This window comes from Panthera pardus, unplaced genomic scaffold (genome assembly GCF_024362965.1).
Source record: "Panthera pardus isolate Hobbes unplaced genomic scaffold, ASM2436296v1 HiC_scaffold_26, whole genome shotgun sequence".
Taxonomy (NCBI): domain Eukaryota; kingdom Metazoa; phylum Chordata; class Mammalia; order Carnivora; family Felidae; genus Panthera; species Panthera pardus.
This window is the reverse complement of record NW_026526832.1, coordinates 12,364,241-12,378,601: the sequence shown is the minus strand read 5'-3', so window position 1 is coordinate 12,378,601 and position 14,361 is coordinate 12,364,241.

The following is a 14,361-nucleotide window of genomic DNA, read 5'->3' as shown; positions in this document are numbered from 1 at the left end:
GCCACTTTCCTGATAGTACAAAGAGGGGGTAAAATCACAAAGGAAGCTGGGATGACTCTATTAACTAAGAAACAGAGATAGGAACACTCAAAGACTTCACCCACTAGCCTCCCCCTCCTCCCTTTCTCCCACCCCACTTGATCTTATGATCAGGTAGTTAATCAATGTTAAGAGAAGAAATTTTGCACACAGTGGGTAGCAGATTTGCGTGAGACAAGTGTTGAGCATGTTTTTTGGCAAAACAATTTCTGTTACACCCATTACATGTAATATTACTTTGGAGTAAATTTAATTCTCAATATTCTCTATTAATTCAGTATTTACTGGGCAGCAAAGATTTATATTATTCTGCCTTTTAATGATTAAGGCATATACAAATGTACAGAGATTTTGGGGAAATCTGTGTTAACTAGTGATCTCTAACAATATGTGGGAGTTTGATAACAAATCAAAAGCATCTGCTGTAAGTGAAGTACATCAATGAAAATAACTTACTTTGAAAATAAGAATTATGATCAAAACACTTTGGCCCAGTTTCCATTTATGGGTCCTTCCCTACCTCTCTCACTTGCCCTGAATTTTTCACCCCATCCATTGTCTCCCACTAATCCTTCCCCCAATAAAAGAGTAAAAGTTGCATAAAAAAAAAAAAACCAAAACATTAGTTTTTGTGCAAAACATTCAAAGATTTGAAAGAGTTTTAGCAATCATTAAACCACTGGCCTTGTCTAAGAAATAAATAAAGGGTACAATCCAAGGAGGGAAGGGTATTTGAGTAAGTCAGAAGGCAACAGAGGAGGGATAATAAATAACACCCTGAGATACAAACAATGAATTGAAAGGGAAGGGAGGACTGTTAGGATAAATAACCTGTTCATGAGTTTTGTAGACAAACCTAATCAATTACCAGTAAAGCTCACACATTTGAACCTTCAAAACTAAATCATTTCTATAGCCTCTGTAATAATAAATTCAGTTATCCTCAATTTCCTTAATAAATTGGAAATAGTGCTATTGCTGTCCAATTATGGGAAATGATTATAATAGAGGTTGTCTCCTACTCTGATCTTAAAAATATTTAATGACTGAAAATTGTATAAAACTTCATGTTAGAATATAAAAATTCCCGTCTGTGTTTCAAATTCTATTATGGCTCGAAATAAAAGACACCCAGTTTCAAATCTTCCAACAACAAATTGTTTCCCTAAGTTATCTGTGATTGTGGTGCCTACAATATAGAGAGATATTGACCAATACAGTTGACCAATGCATATGTGGGCAGCAAGCATTGTAACAATGGCCAATCTAAGCTGAGACATACTACAAGTATAAAATACACACATCTCAAAAACTTAGTATGACAAAGAAATTTATCTTTAATAAGCCTCTATGTGATGACATAATCCTTTGGATATATTTGGTTAAATAAAATATATTATTAAAATGAATTTCACTTTTTTTTTAATGTGGCTACCAGAAAATACAAAATCACATATGTGGCTCGTATTTATGGTTTGTGTCATTTCTCTATGAGATGGCACCAGCATAGAGAACATATAAATGTCACAGGATAGGCACGTTTATTCATTGTTCATTGTGTGTCCCATGCAAACATACTGTATCTGTTACACTGGATGCATTAAACAGTTGTTGAATGAATGACAAGAGTTGAATGTTTGTGCCCCCTGCCCCCCCATCACTCATTGACCTTGCAAATATTTTAAATGCACTACAGAGAACACTGGTACTTATGTGAATACCAGAATAATTTGTATTTCTGTGATTATTTTAACAAGGAGTATTTTGTCTAATGGTTAAATTATGCTTCTATTAACAAATAAAAAATATACTGACTTCTGAGACCTAACTGAAAACACATCATAAACCTAAAAACTAGAACTTACCTGATACATTGAAAATGGATGCAAAAATAACTTAATTTCTGATGGCAAAATATAATAAACAGATCACAGGATATATAGCCTGGAATAAGATTCTGTGGTATCAAAGGACAGATCAATTATAATAAAATAGTTTTTACTTGAATTATGCACAGTTGAAAATCCTTTTCTAAATGATGCATTTTAAAGATTATTGTGGAAGGAGTTTAACCAACTACTAGACAATGCGAAATTTCTTTGCTATGTAAGGTAATGTAATTAAGGTTCATTTTCTATTAGATTCACACCTTTTTTAATATAGCAGGCACAGACTTGCAGGTTCAAGCATTAAGTATTTATGTGCTTATAAAACACACACACTGTGAGGTCTAAATGAAAAAAATAACATAATGCAGCATTCAAATGCTTATAGTAGGCATCAAACAAAGGTAAATATTCAACTTAAGTGCTACTTTGTGCATTACGTTTATTGACACAGAAAAACACAGAAAATCTAAAATTGTCCCCAGAATAGGGATTTAAGAATTACAAGAGTACATACAATGTCCTCTCTCTCCAAAAAGTGGATGTAAAAAACACAAGAAAAATAGGGCAGATGGACGCAAGAGTCAACTGAAACAGTCACCAAATAGCCAAAGTTGGAATGATTTGAGCAATAAAATAAATAATATGGGATTATAAGCCAAAGTATGAAATAAATTGCATGAGTCCACACTAATATAAGTAACTGATTAAAGGAGGGAAGGAAGGAAGGAAGGAAGGAAGGAAGGAAGGAAGGAAGGAAGGGAAGGAGAAAGGGAGGGAAGGAGAAAAGGAGGAAGGGAGGAAAGGAGGAAGGGAGGGAGGGCGGGCAAATTATTTCTTTCTGTATTTTCTCTCTGAAAGGAGGTAGAGCATAACTTCAACTCCTTAACTGTAGAGTGTATATGGTGACTTCGTTCCAAAGTGTACAATAGGGAAAGGGGAAAAAGAATAACTTCAGAGAAGAGAAGTCTGACAAACACTACCTTAACCAAGTGATCAAAGTTGACACCAACAATGATAAATCATGTTGACAGTATGTACCCTTGATATGATGTGGTGAGAATGGCACTTTATCTCTTTGATATTATTTCCAAAAATCCATAACCCCAGTATAATCTGAGGACAAAAAAATCAACAAAACCCAAAAGACATTCTACATGCCACAAAATATCTGACAAGCATTACCTCAACACTTGTCATAAGAAACAAAGACTGAGAAATTATCACGGTTTAGAGGAGTCTAAGGAGGTATGTTAACTAAATGTTATGTGGAATCTTGCATGGGATCCTAAAATAGAAAAAGAATATTAGGTAAACCTTGAAGAAATCTGAGTAATATATGAAGTAATGTATCAATATGGATTCGTTAAATATGACCGTTGTCCTATACTAATGTGAGATGTTAACAGTAAAGGAAACTGAATGTGGGATATATGGGAACTTTGTATACTATCTTCATCCAACTTTTCTGTAAATATAAAATCATTCTAAAATTAAAAATCTATTTTTAAATATAGTTGTCTATCTTTCACCACCGCATGGCAAGTAGTAACAGCAAGAAGTGAAAGAAACCATCTGAATTGTTAAGGCATTTGTGTACATAACAAATCATTCCTTGGGTGCATTTGTAAAATGGGGACAAAAATAGTACTTTCCTCACAGGGCTGTAAAATTTGGGTTAGCATGGTTAAAACACTAAAAATTAGAGGCACCTGGGTGACTCACTTGGCTAAGGGTCTGGCTTCGGCTCAGGTCATGATCTCACAGTTGTGAGTTCGAGCCCCACGTTGGGCTCTGTGCCGACAGCTCAGAGCCTGGAGCCTGCTTCGGATTCTCTGTCTCCCTCTCTCTCTGCCCCTTCCCCTGCTCATGCGCTCTCTCTCTCTCTCTCTCTCTCTCTCAAAAATAAACAAAAACATTTTAAAAACACTAAACATGAACACTTGATTTATCTAGAATGAGCTCAAAAATTGTTACTACTAATCGTAGTAGCAGTAGTACCACTTTCCCACAGTCTTTCAAAAAACTGGAATTTTCTACAAAATCTGAAGTAAATTTTTTATAGAAACATAATATTAGAGTCATGGCTCCTTAGTTGATGATACCAGAATGAAGGTCTTCTGAGCAAGGTTAGAAGTGTCTTAAAAGTCTGAGGCAGAGGTATTTAGTAGAAGACGCATAATGATCTGATTAAAAAGCATTTGAGGGGTGCTTTGGTGGCTCAGTGGATTGAGCATCTGACTCGTGATTTTGGCTCAGGTCATGATCCCAGGGTTGGGGGTTCAAGTCCAGTACTTAGGATTCTCTATCTCTCTCTCCATCTCCCTCTGCCCCTCCCCAACTCGTGCGCTTGCTCTCTGTCTCTCTCTCTCTCAAAAATGAATTAATTAAATTTTTTAAAAAAATATGAAACTTAAAAATTAGGTGAAGATAGAGAAGAATGTAAGTAGACTTGTAAAACTCTGAACTTCGAAGCCTATCAAACGTAAGAAAATGATGGCGTTCAATTCAATGTAATTATTATTTATTGAGGTTTTGAATCGCCGGTATATCCTGCTAGACTCTGAAGAACACACAAAGGTGAGCGTAAAGATGTGGTCATTCCACAAGGAGACTTTTGCTACTGCTGCATTACGTAGTAATCCATGAAATCTCAACTTTTCAGCATTATAAAATTCAAAAGATATACAGTATCCAATACCCCTGGTCAGTTATATATCTTTGGAAAACAAAGGGATGAGAAAATTCTGTTTCCAGGAATTTCCATAGTTTGAATGATTTATACGTAGACTATGTCAATGCAATGCACCTCTGTCCACAGTAAAGCTGTGTATACCTTAATCTGTCTGCCTGCAGACCATTTTTTGTCCTTCCTTTGTCCTTCCTTCTTAATGCATCTGGAGATCTAGCTGTAGACCTAAAGTTCTAAGATTAGGGATCAACTCCTCCTTCCCCTTTCTCACTCCACAAGCGTGATTTTCTTCCTGCTTGCTCTATACCCACTTTCAGAACCCCATAGAGAACAAAATGTGGGAGTTTGTATATAAAGTTAAGGAAACTTAGAATCAAGCACTTAGAGTAGTTACTAGAAGATTGCCAACTACTAAGAGTATTGTCTTGCTTGCAGTTCACTGGAAAGTCAATGCTATTTTGTTCTCCTGCTTCCACTTCTGCATGACCACACATAAGCGAGAAAGTCATAAGGCGATTTGATTAGAGTCTATGGAAATAAATCTTACCCTTCCCTCTTCAGGTCTCAGTTGCTGCTTGGCCATGGTTCTAAACAGATTTTTATTCCTTGTCAACATTATTCAATATGCCTATTCCAAATCTTGCCCATTTACGAAAGCCTCCAAATCCCTGATTCTCTGCAGAGCGCATTGCATTCATTTCTCTACATGAAAATCTTCAGCTTCTTTTCTCTATAGTTCAGAACTTTTTTCTAGCTCCCTTTTCACATCTCAAAGGATGGAGCTCCCCTCCTTCCTGTGGGCTTAGCCTCTTACTTCTGATTTCATGCTCCCTAGTTACTTTGTCAGTTTTCCTTTCTTCTTGCATTTTTTCTTCCTCTACTAAATTACACAGGCATACTTAAATCCGTACACAACTATGTGCCTGAATACAGCATACACATTTATGTAAAAACGATACAGCAGAGCCGCCTCCTTCTCCACCCTCACTAGGATGTGGTCTTATAAAATAATTAATTCATCATTCAGAGTAACTGCTCATTTTTAACACTCTTAATAGGATATGGTATTATAGAAAAATTAATTTAGCATTCAAAGTAATTGCTAATTTTTAAATTTTTACTGAATACTTCTCATGAAATCACAAAGAAGGAACATCTTCATAAGACACATGAGTTCTTCTGGAAAGGCCTCTTTTCCCAGTGATTTCATTCTGAATGCCTCACAAACTGTAGGCATCTCCAATCACTAACATGTAGGCTTTTGCTTTTCTCAGTTCTCAATCTGGCTCACATCTTTATTTAATATATTATTTTAGCCTTTTAAAAAAATCTTTTACAACTTCTCTATTTCCTCATTATCCAGGTTCTAGAGGATGAAGAGAAATTAGGAGGTTAAAGAACAAGCCAGGATCCTTTCACACGAGAAAGGTCGGGCTGGGGTAAAAAAGTACAAAATTTATAACTTAGTCTTGTTTTGTGCATCCTAACTCTTAAATATCTCTTATATATTCTTTGTTTGAATCAGTAACCCCCTAAAACTTTGACCCAATCTCCTTTTTTTTTTTTACTATCTAATTTCTAAAAGCCCAAACTATATTGACTCCTTTAACTTATTCATATCTACTCAAAACTTAACCCAATGCATTTATGTCCCCTTGACCCTACTGGGATCTTTCTTTTGAAATTCACTGATGACTCCTTATTTATTTATTTTTGTTACTTTTTTTTACTGAGATATTATTGACCTTTAACATTGTGTAGGTTTAAGGTAAACAATGCATCGATTTGATACATCCATATATTCCAATATGGTTACTCCTGCGGCTTAGCTAACAGTATATATTATACACTTGAAAACTGCTAAGCAACTAGACCTTCAGTGTTCTTACCACAAAAAAGAAATTATTATTATGTGACATGATAGAGGTGTTAACTAATGACCTCTTAAGGATCAAACCAACAACTTCTCTTGAGACTATAATCTTCTTAATCTATAACTCAGTTTTTGATTCTCTGGATAGCAGATTTCTTGATAAGACTTTTCTCATCCATGCAGTTTTGATCTCCAATTGTCCTCTGACTCTCCAATCATGACCTGTCCGGCTCTTCTCTATTCTCTCACCTTCTGAACAAGTGCATTCCATTGTCAGGTATCTTCTTCCTTTTAGCTTTTGCCCTGGGCAGCCTCCCAGACTACATCCTTTCACTATCATTCCACATATATCTCTCAAAACTCAGCATTTGCTGTCAAACTAGACTGTTTCTCCTGAGACATACGCCAAACCTTTCAACCTCTATTCTCCAGCTTTCCGTATTCCTCTCTTCCCTTACATTTTACATGCTTACTTCCATCTCACTGTCTCCCTTTCTTCCCAGAAACTTTCATTACCCTGACAAGAAGAAATATCTCCTTCCTCTGATATTCCATAGAACTTTATCTCTACTTCTATCTTACAGTATTGTAAGCATGTGCACAATGTAGCTACCGCGACATCTTGCATGTTGAAGCTCCTCAAATGGACAAAAGTAAACTCGTATACTCATATACTTCCTTTGTCAAGGAAAGGGGGCTGGAGAGTAATATTGGCAATACTAAAATCAAAAGCAGCATCGGACAAGTAGAAAATGCTCTCCATTTTCTACCAAGATATGAAGGCAGTAACAGGAAGGATGTCCTATCTGAGAGAAGTTTTTAGGGAAATGTGTCAAGAGGAAAGGGAAGTTGTGATTTGTCAGGAGTGGTAGTGAGGGTTCAAGGCAAGGAAGGGACAAAGCAGGGACGAGGCAAGGAAGGGACGATGACATGGAGATGGTATAAGCTGCCAGAATGGAAGATTATACATTGGGAAACAATGGAATAGACCTATATAGACAGGAGAAAGCAGAGAAAGAAATGATACCTGCAGATGGGGAAGGGGTGCTCAGTAGAAATAGAATATTGAAAGAAAATCCCAAGATGATGGAGAAAATCCCTTCTTCAGTGATGAGGACACAGAAGAAAGAGTGAAAAGGATTGGTTGAAGAGGATGGTATTTCTCATTGATGATAATATTTCAATGCTCAAACTAGCTTAGCCAGTTTCTCTCCTTTCTTTTCAGGTGTTGGTTTCAGCTGTTTGTTTTCAGCAGTGTTGTGCCTCCTCAGGGAAAGTTTCCAGATAAATGTCTCCTGATGGGCTGCCAATGGGTCAGGTTTACATCCTGCCTTATCTTTAGCAGCACAGATAATACTTTTTGAAAAGTGGAAAATATTTTCCTTTTGCTAAGGGGAGCTGTAGCTCTCCCAGCTGGAAACATAGCTACGAGCAAGTGCCAGAGAATTCTCAGGTGCACACACATCCATGTCCATGCAGGAAGGGCATGGATGGAACCTGTCCTCCTTTCCATACCTGGAAGGTTTAATTACCAGCATCCCTTCACCTGCAACCAGAATTGCACTTCGTTCCCTCTTCTGGAGTGAGGTACAGCAAATTATAGCTTAAAAAATAGTTCTTTATATAAAGAATAAAAAAAAAACAACTATGATGAGCACATTAACCCATGTCTATCACTATGAAGCAGAGATAAATGCACAACTCCCTCTTTGAGTACTGTTTTCCCTTATCAGAGGGATACCGGAGTCATTCTGTTATGCCATCATACTTCTCTCAGTATACGGTGTGTGTCTATACAACGTGTGGGTGTGTGGGTGTGGGCGGTATTGGTGGGCAACATTTGCAATTTGACAATAAACTTCTCCAAAGAGTCTGTTGTTTGTAAACATCACTCTAATACCATTCTCTTTGTGGCATGGATTATTTTCAGTGTCCAAATGGGACCAGGACAGCATTTATTTTTGTCCTGTGCCCTAAGTGCCCACGTTGCATTAGTAAGAAATGGGCATTTTATTACATCTGCTTAGAAAGGCTGTTTTTTACAAATTGTGTAAAATCCCTCTGAAAAAAATCCTCTTCAAACATCTCTTCGGGGAGTACCAGCTCCTTTGGCCTATTTTGTAAATCTCCTGTATCTGTGAGTCATCAGAACTTCCACTCTGTAGAGCTCTATTTAATTCCATCGTGATACCGCCTTTACATTCAGAGCAATTTAGTTACCTCTCAATTTCATTCATTTTGCATCCCCACTTAGGACTCAGTGACTCAACTCTTTTCTAATGAGATGTGAAGGTGAGGGACATTTTAACATATACAATATACCACAATATTAAATATTATATTAAAATATAAACATTAATTTTTTTTTTTTGAGAAGGGGGCGTTCCATGTCAGTATCTTCCTTGTTTCCCAACCCATCTCCTTCTGGTCTCTAATGAGGAATGTCCTCAGTAGTTTCAGGCTCTGAGACTATGCTTGACTTGCAACTCAGAGCCCTAGCCTTAGCCTCCACCCCATATTTACTTGCTGAAGTATAACCATTCTGGTTATGCAGACTTCTTGAGACCCAGAGTCTCTGGTAGCCCAAGATCACACAAGGTTTTGTGTTATGATTCTTGCTTTGTGTTCTCTTGTTTTACCAGCTTCTGAACTTCTTAGCCACTGGGCCTTGTATGCTCTGACCTGCCTGGGCTGCCAAGTCTTGACTTGATCTTTCTCTCACATGCATTCTTCTTGGTATCAACCATATTCATCTCATCTAATTGTTTCCCAATGTTGCCTGCTCTTGGCTTGCCCAGTGCTGCTGTTACTGGGTTTAATTCTGATACTTTTCTCCATTTGACATCGATCCCCTAAGCCCTCAGGAATGCAGTCATTGACTACTCTTTTTAATCCTAGTGTGACTTTAACTTCAGATTTTGGACTTTTAAATTGAAAGGGAACCTAATGATAACACAACCTATCTCTTTTTTTCAAGATATTAGGAACCAGATGTATAAAAACTATTTGTCATAGCTAGAAATAAAACTAGAGCTTTCTAATTCCCAAGCCAATGCTGTTGCCACTAAATCATGCTTCTCCTTGTCAAAGACACTTGACTTCTTGTGGCCTTAGTTTTTCATCTTTATAGTAGAGATAGCTTCTAAGATCTCTCTTGAATCAGATTTTGTGATTCATTATTATATTAATGGCACAACTCTTTTTTTACCTCCAAATATATGGAGATTGAGTCTGTGAATGAATGAACTGTATTTTTTTAAATACTACAGAGAATTATTTGCATATTTATTTCAAATACTTTGCTAAAAAAGTTTAAGATAAAAAGAAATATAATCACTTTCTTTTGGTGATAGAGAACGTAGAATGAATATTTTAGGACTATCCATGTTTACCACTGCATATAGGTATCTAATAAAGTAAATAAAATTGTTTCCAACCAAAACCCCTTTTTAGTGATGAATTAGCCCTATTGCTCCAAAATTTCAAATAATTTCAATTTCATCAGCAAAACTGAAAATATTAAAGCAGTATGAGCTAATGAATGAGGCTCTGCTGAATGTTATAGAGTAATGTAGATGGAATTCTTGTCCTCTGAGGGCTTAAAATTTAAAATGGTCATATAAAAATTGACACGAACGTAAGTAAATGGCATAAAGAAAGCAGGGCATAATTAGGTCAATTCCCACTGCTCTAAATAGCATTACCCTAAAGATCTCTGCATGAGTAATTTCTATGTCATAAATGATAGCTTATTTATTTCAACTAGTATTTAATAATAAAGTTTTATTTGCTTAAGAAAGGAGGGGTCGTCTGCGTGCGAAAGCTAATCGCCACAGTTTCTAAAGCTCCTCCCTATTTAGCAGAAGTCGCAGTGGCAGGGAAGAAAGCAGCACAGAGGTTTCAGAACCTCCTCAGACGCTGCTGCAGGAAAAGGGCATGAAAATATGAAGTTATTTTCAAGGGGACACAGAAAATGATCAGAGATGACTGCAAAGAAATGAGAAAGCGAAAGAATGAAGACCAGGAAGAAGACTGCGATGACTTTTGTATTATGTTTGTCTCCCTGATAAGAACACATAATGTATGGTGCAAATTAAGCTGGTCTTTCAGAATAAAAGGCTAAAGACGTGAGGAATATCTCTGTCTATTTTAACGGCACCCCAACTGAACTTCCACCATCAAGTGTCCAGGTTTCAAATATCATCTTCCAAGGATATGGTCAGGGAATGAAATTTATTAAATTCATTATTTCGGAAGCATGGGAATCTGGATGACAATAATATTCAGGATGACTGTGTGCAAATGGGCGGTTCAGAAGGAACTGCCATGCAGGTCATTGCAGGTAAGAACATATTCTTTGCCAGACACACATGAAATAGTTCAATGCTGATATGTAGAAATAAAAGAAAACAAAGCCAAGAAATAACCCCGGGATATATCAATTAAAGAGTCAGCATTTGGCATGAATCCAGAATCTAAGGTTACAATTTTTTTTATGGCATTCTCTTAGGAGCATTGCCTATCAGAAAATTAAACCTTTACAGTTGTTGTTTCTTTATATGTCTGATTTCCTGCTAGGTTATAAAGTACTTACAGGTAGAGATCCAATGTCTTTATGATATTTTTCACAGTATAGTCCCCAATGGATAGCAGCTTATCAATGACTTTGCTGGTTTCTCTCTCCTAGTGTCTCTCGAATTCATCTCCGATGTCAATGCTTTGATGATGTACTTCAGTCACATTGTCTCTCTCTTGCCTAGACTACAATAGCCTATGGTCTCATTCTTCTCAAATCCGTTCTCACTTCTCCAACAAGAGTAATTTTTCAAACACAAATATTATCACTTCACTCCCCCACTTAAAACCCTAAGAAGCTCCCCTTTTCCTATAAGAAAAATTCCAAGTTCCTCAGAATGGAATTAAAAGCTCCTCAGGTTGACTCTCAAAGACATCAAATCCTGCCTCTTCTTTCCCTTGCATGTGGTGCCATGTCAATCATCATCCCTCCTCCCTGGACAGCCATTTTCACTGGATAGATGCCTAATCATTCTTCAAGATATCCTTTAGACTATCCTCTAAATAATACCTCCTCTGTTTTGGTAATATTTTTTAAAAAATCCTATTTCTACCACTTTTGGCACTTTATCTGTAATTTCATATTAAGATAACAGACATTAGTGAACACTGTATCATGAACCCTTTCCTTCCAGGATGTATTACCCCCTGCCTCCCACCACCATACATTTGAAAGTAAGTATGGCCTGTAACTATGTGAAGAAGTGACTTAGATGAAGCATTTCATCCCAATGTCTTCCTCTCTATTTCTCTCTTTTCTGTTAAGGCAATAGTAAAAGCACATTTTGATAAGGAATTGCAATAGTGAGCCCTCTCATGGAATAAAGTTTTCCTAGAGTATATGTTGCCTAGAATTTGAGCAGACTGCATTTAAGGCCCTCAAAGTTGGGAGCCAGTTTTTTTTTTTTTTTTCTTAAGAGTGCTTTATTTATTTATTTAGAGAGAAATAGAGAACAAGTGGGGGACAGGCAGAGAGGGAGGCAGTCAGAGAATCCCAAGCAGGCTCTGTGCTATCAGCACAGAGCCCAGTGCGGGGCTTGAACTCACAAACCAGAAGATCCTGACCTGAGCTGAAGTCAAGAGTCGGATGCTTAACCCACTGAGCTACCCAGGCACCCCAAAGGAGTCAGTTTTTTATTAGTATATCCTTAATCGTACTATTAGCTTCCATTCCTTTTTCCATACTAGACTGAAGTTCTTGAGAGTAAGTACTGTCCTCACTGTTTTTTATACAGGAAAAAGGGGGAAAACAAAGGAAAAGGGTGAAACTGAACGATAGGATAGCCTGAGTGTGACTAATCGATTTTTATCAGCTACAAAACCTCTTGTAGTTTTATTCTTTTCCGTCCACACTTGTTCCTGATGATATGAAGTCAGCCTGACCGATACCAATATAAAACATGCAGTTCTTTATTTCCTAGGTTGCTACCTTAGGGTATTACGTTATTATGAAATTAGGTACGTGAGGAACCAATTTCACAAGACTGACTGTAGCGATACATATGCATTGTAAAAGAGTAATCAAGGTAAATTGAGTTCATTTTCCATGGAAATTTCATGCACAGCTACTAAAAGAAATTGTTCTAGAAGAGGCACTTTAAGGGCAAAAATTCTAGGTGCAGATAATACAAACGGTAAATGTATTTTCTCTCTCATCTTGAAGGTAAATTTCATGTTTTCAGCACTAAAAATTCATTAGTACTATATTTTCCCTCTTTCTTAGCTCAAGAGGACACCAGCAAACCTTTGCATAAAATTTTGAACTATCACCAAAGCAAATGCATCTTTGATTGACTCTCAATTCTGCTTGATTCAGGATTTTTCATACAGAGGAGTTTGGGATTCCTCCCACAAACCACTCTCAGGATTGGAACTCATTTATCTAAAGATGCTAATTGGGGTCTCTGTGCTCCAGTTTTAACCCTGTAGTTTCAACCAGGAGTCCACACCTCATTAAGAAGCCTTGTCCATTGTGTTTGGCAATTTGTCAGAAATTTAAATGCCCAGTAAAAATTCTACATCTGAAAATAAGTAAAGGCAGTCTTGAATTAAGTTGTCAATATTAAGACACATTCTAATTTGCTCTGAAACTTTAATAAGCATCTTATAGCTTACTTTTCTTCATCTATAAAATTAAAAAATCTGACTAATTTTTTCCTAATATGATAGAGACACCAAAATGTATAATATCAGTATTCCTTTGATGTGATGAAAGTCACACTATCTAATATTATAATCTAATAAGTTTCCTGTTAAGAACAATATTAAATAAATCAAAAATAAATGTTGGGATGTCCCTAAATACCTTGCAACACCAATGACTATGTTTTAAAGACAGTGACTGTAATTTTCAATACATATATTTGAAATAGCAATATAAATCAAAAAATTAAATTTCACCAGTTATACATTACACTGGTATATACACTAGAATATGATATTCTACGATATTCTATGATTTAAAATGGTTATGTTTAATTGAATTTGTGATGAGACTATTTGAAATATGTTTTAAATCTTTAGTTCATTTAAATTTCAGTATTAAACACCAGCAATCCAGGGAAGGTGATGTGGCTCTTTAACTATAGCAGTTTACAAGAACTGAATTGAATTGGTTTGTAAAACAAGCCCCTGGATGGGTACAACTTCAGATTAATTCTAAGGATTGTATTTGGTTTTCGAATGATACTTTGTCATCTTTTGGGAGAGAATAGGTTCTCTTTTCTGTCAAGGCAGAATGAAAAGCATGCTTTTAAAATGTAGAAAATATAGTCAAGTTGATTTAAGTGACTTGTTTTCTTGCTTTAAATCCTATTACATATGCATATCCTCTTACACTGCATCTATAGTGAAATGAGAGTTGGAGAAATGGCAAAATTAATTTGCTCTTTAAAAGACCAGAAGCCCCACCTAAGTCCATCCTTTTAATTTTCTGACAATTTTAGGTATGTAAAAGACCTATTTGTATCTGCATAAAGAAACACTACTACCACAGGAAAGACTTTGGGCTATCTAAACCTGTGCTGTCCATCCTGCATGGTATTTTATTTCAAGGTATAGATAAGGGTGAGTTACAAACTTCCTTCAGTGAAGTCAAAGGATTAAGCCAGGCATAAACAAATTAGATTTAAAAAACATTACATAATATGAAAAGTATGGAGGGAACCCAATGTTTTCTTGGGTGCTTATTCATTTTTAAATAGTATTCCATAGGAATTTTTTTATTAAGTTAGCATTTGGTAATCTTCATAAAGGCACCTACTTTGATGAACTCTCTCTATAACTGATTTGGAAAA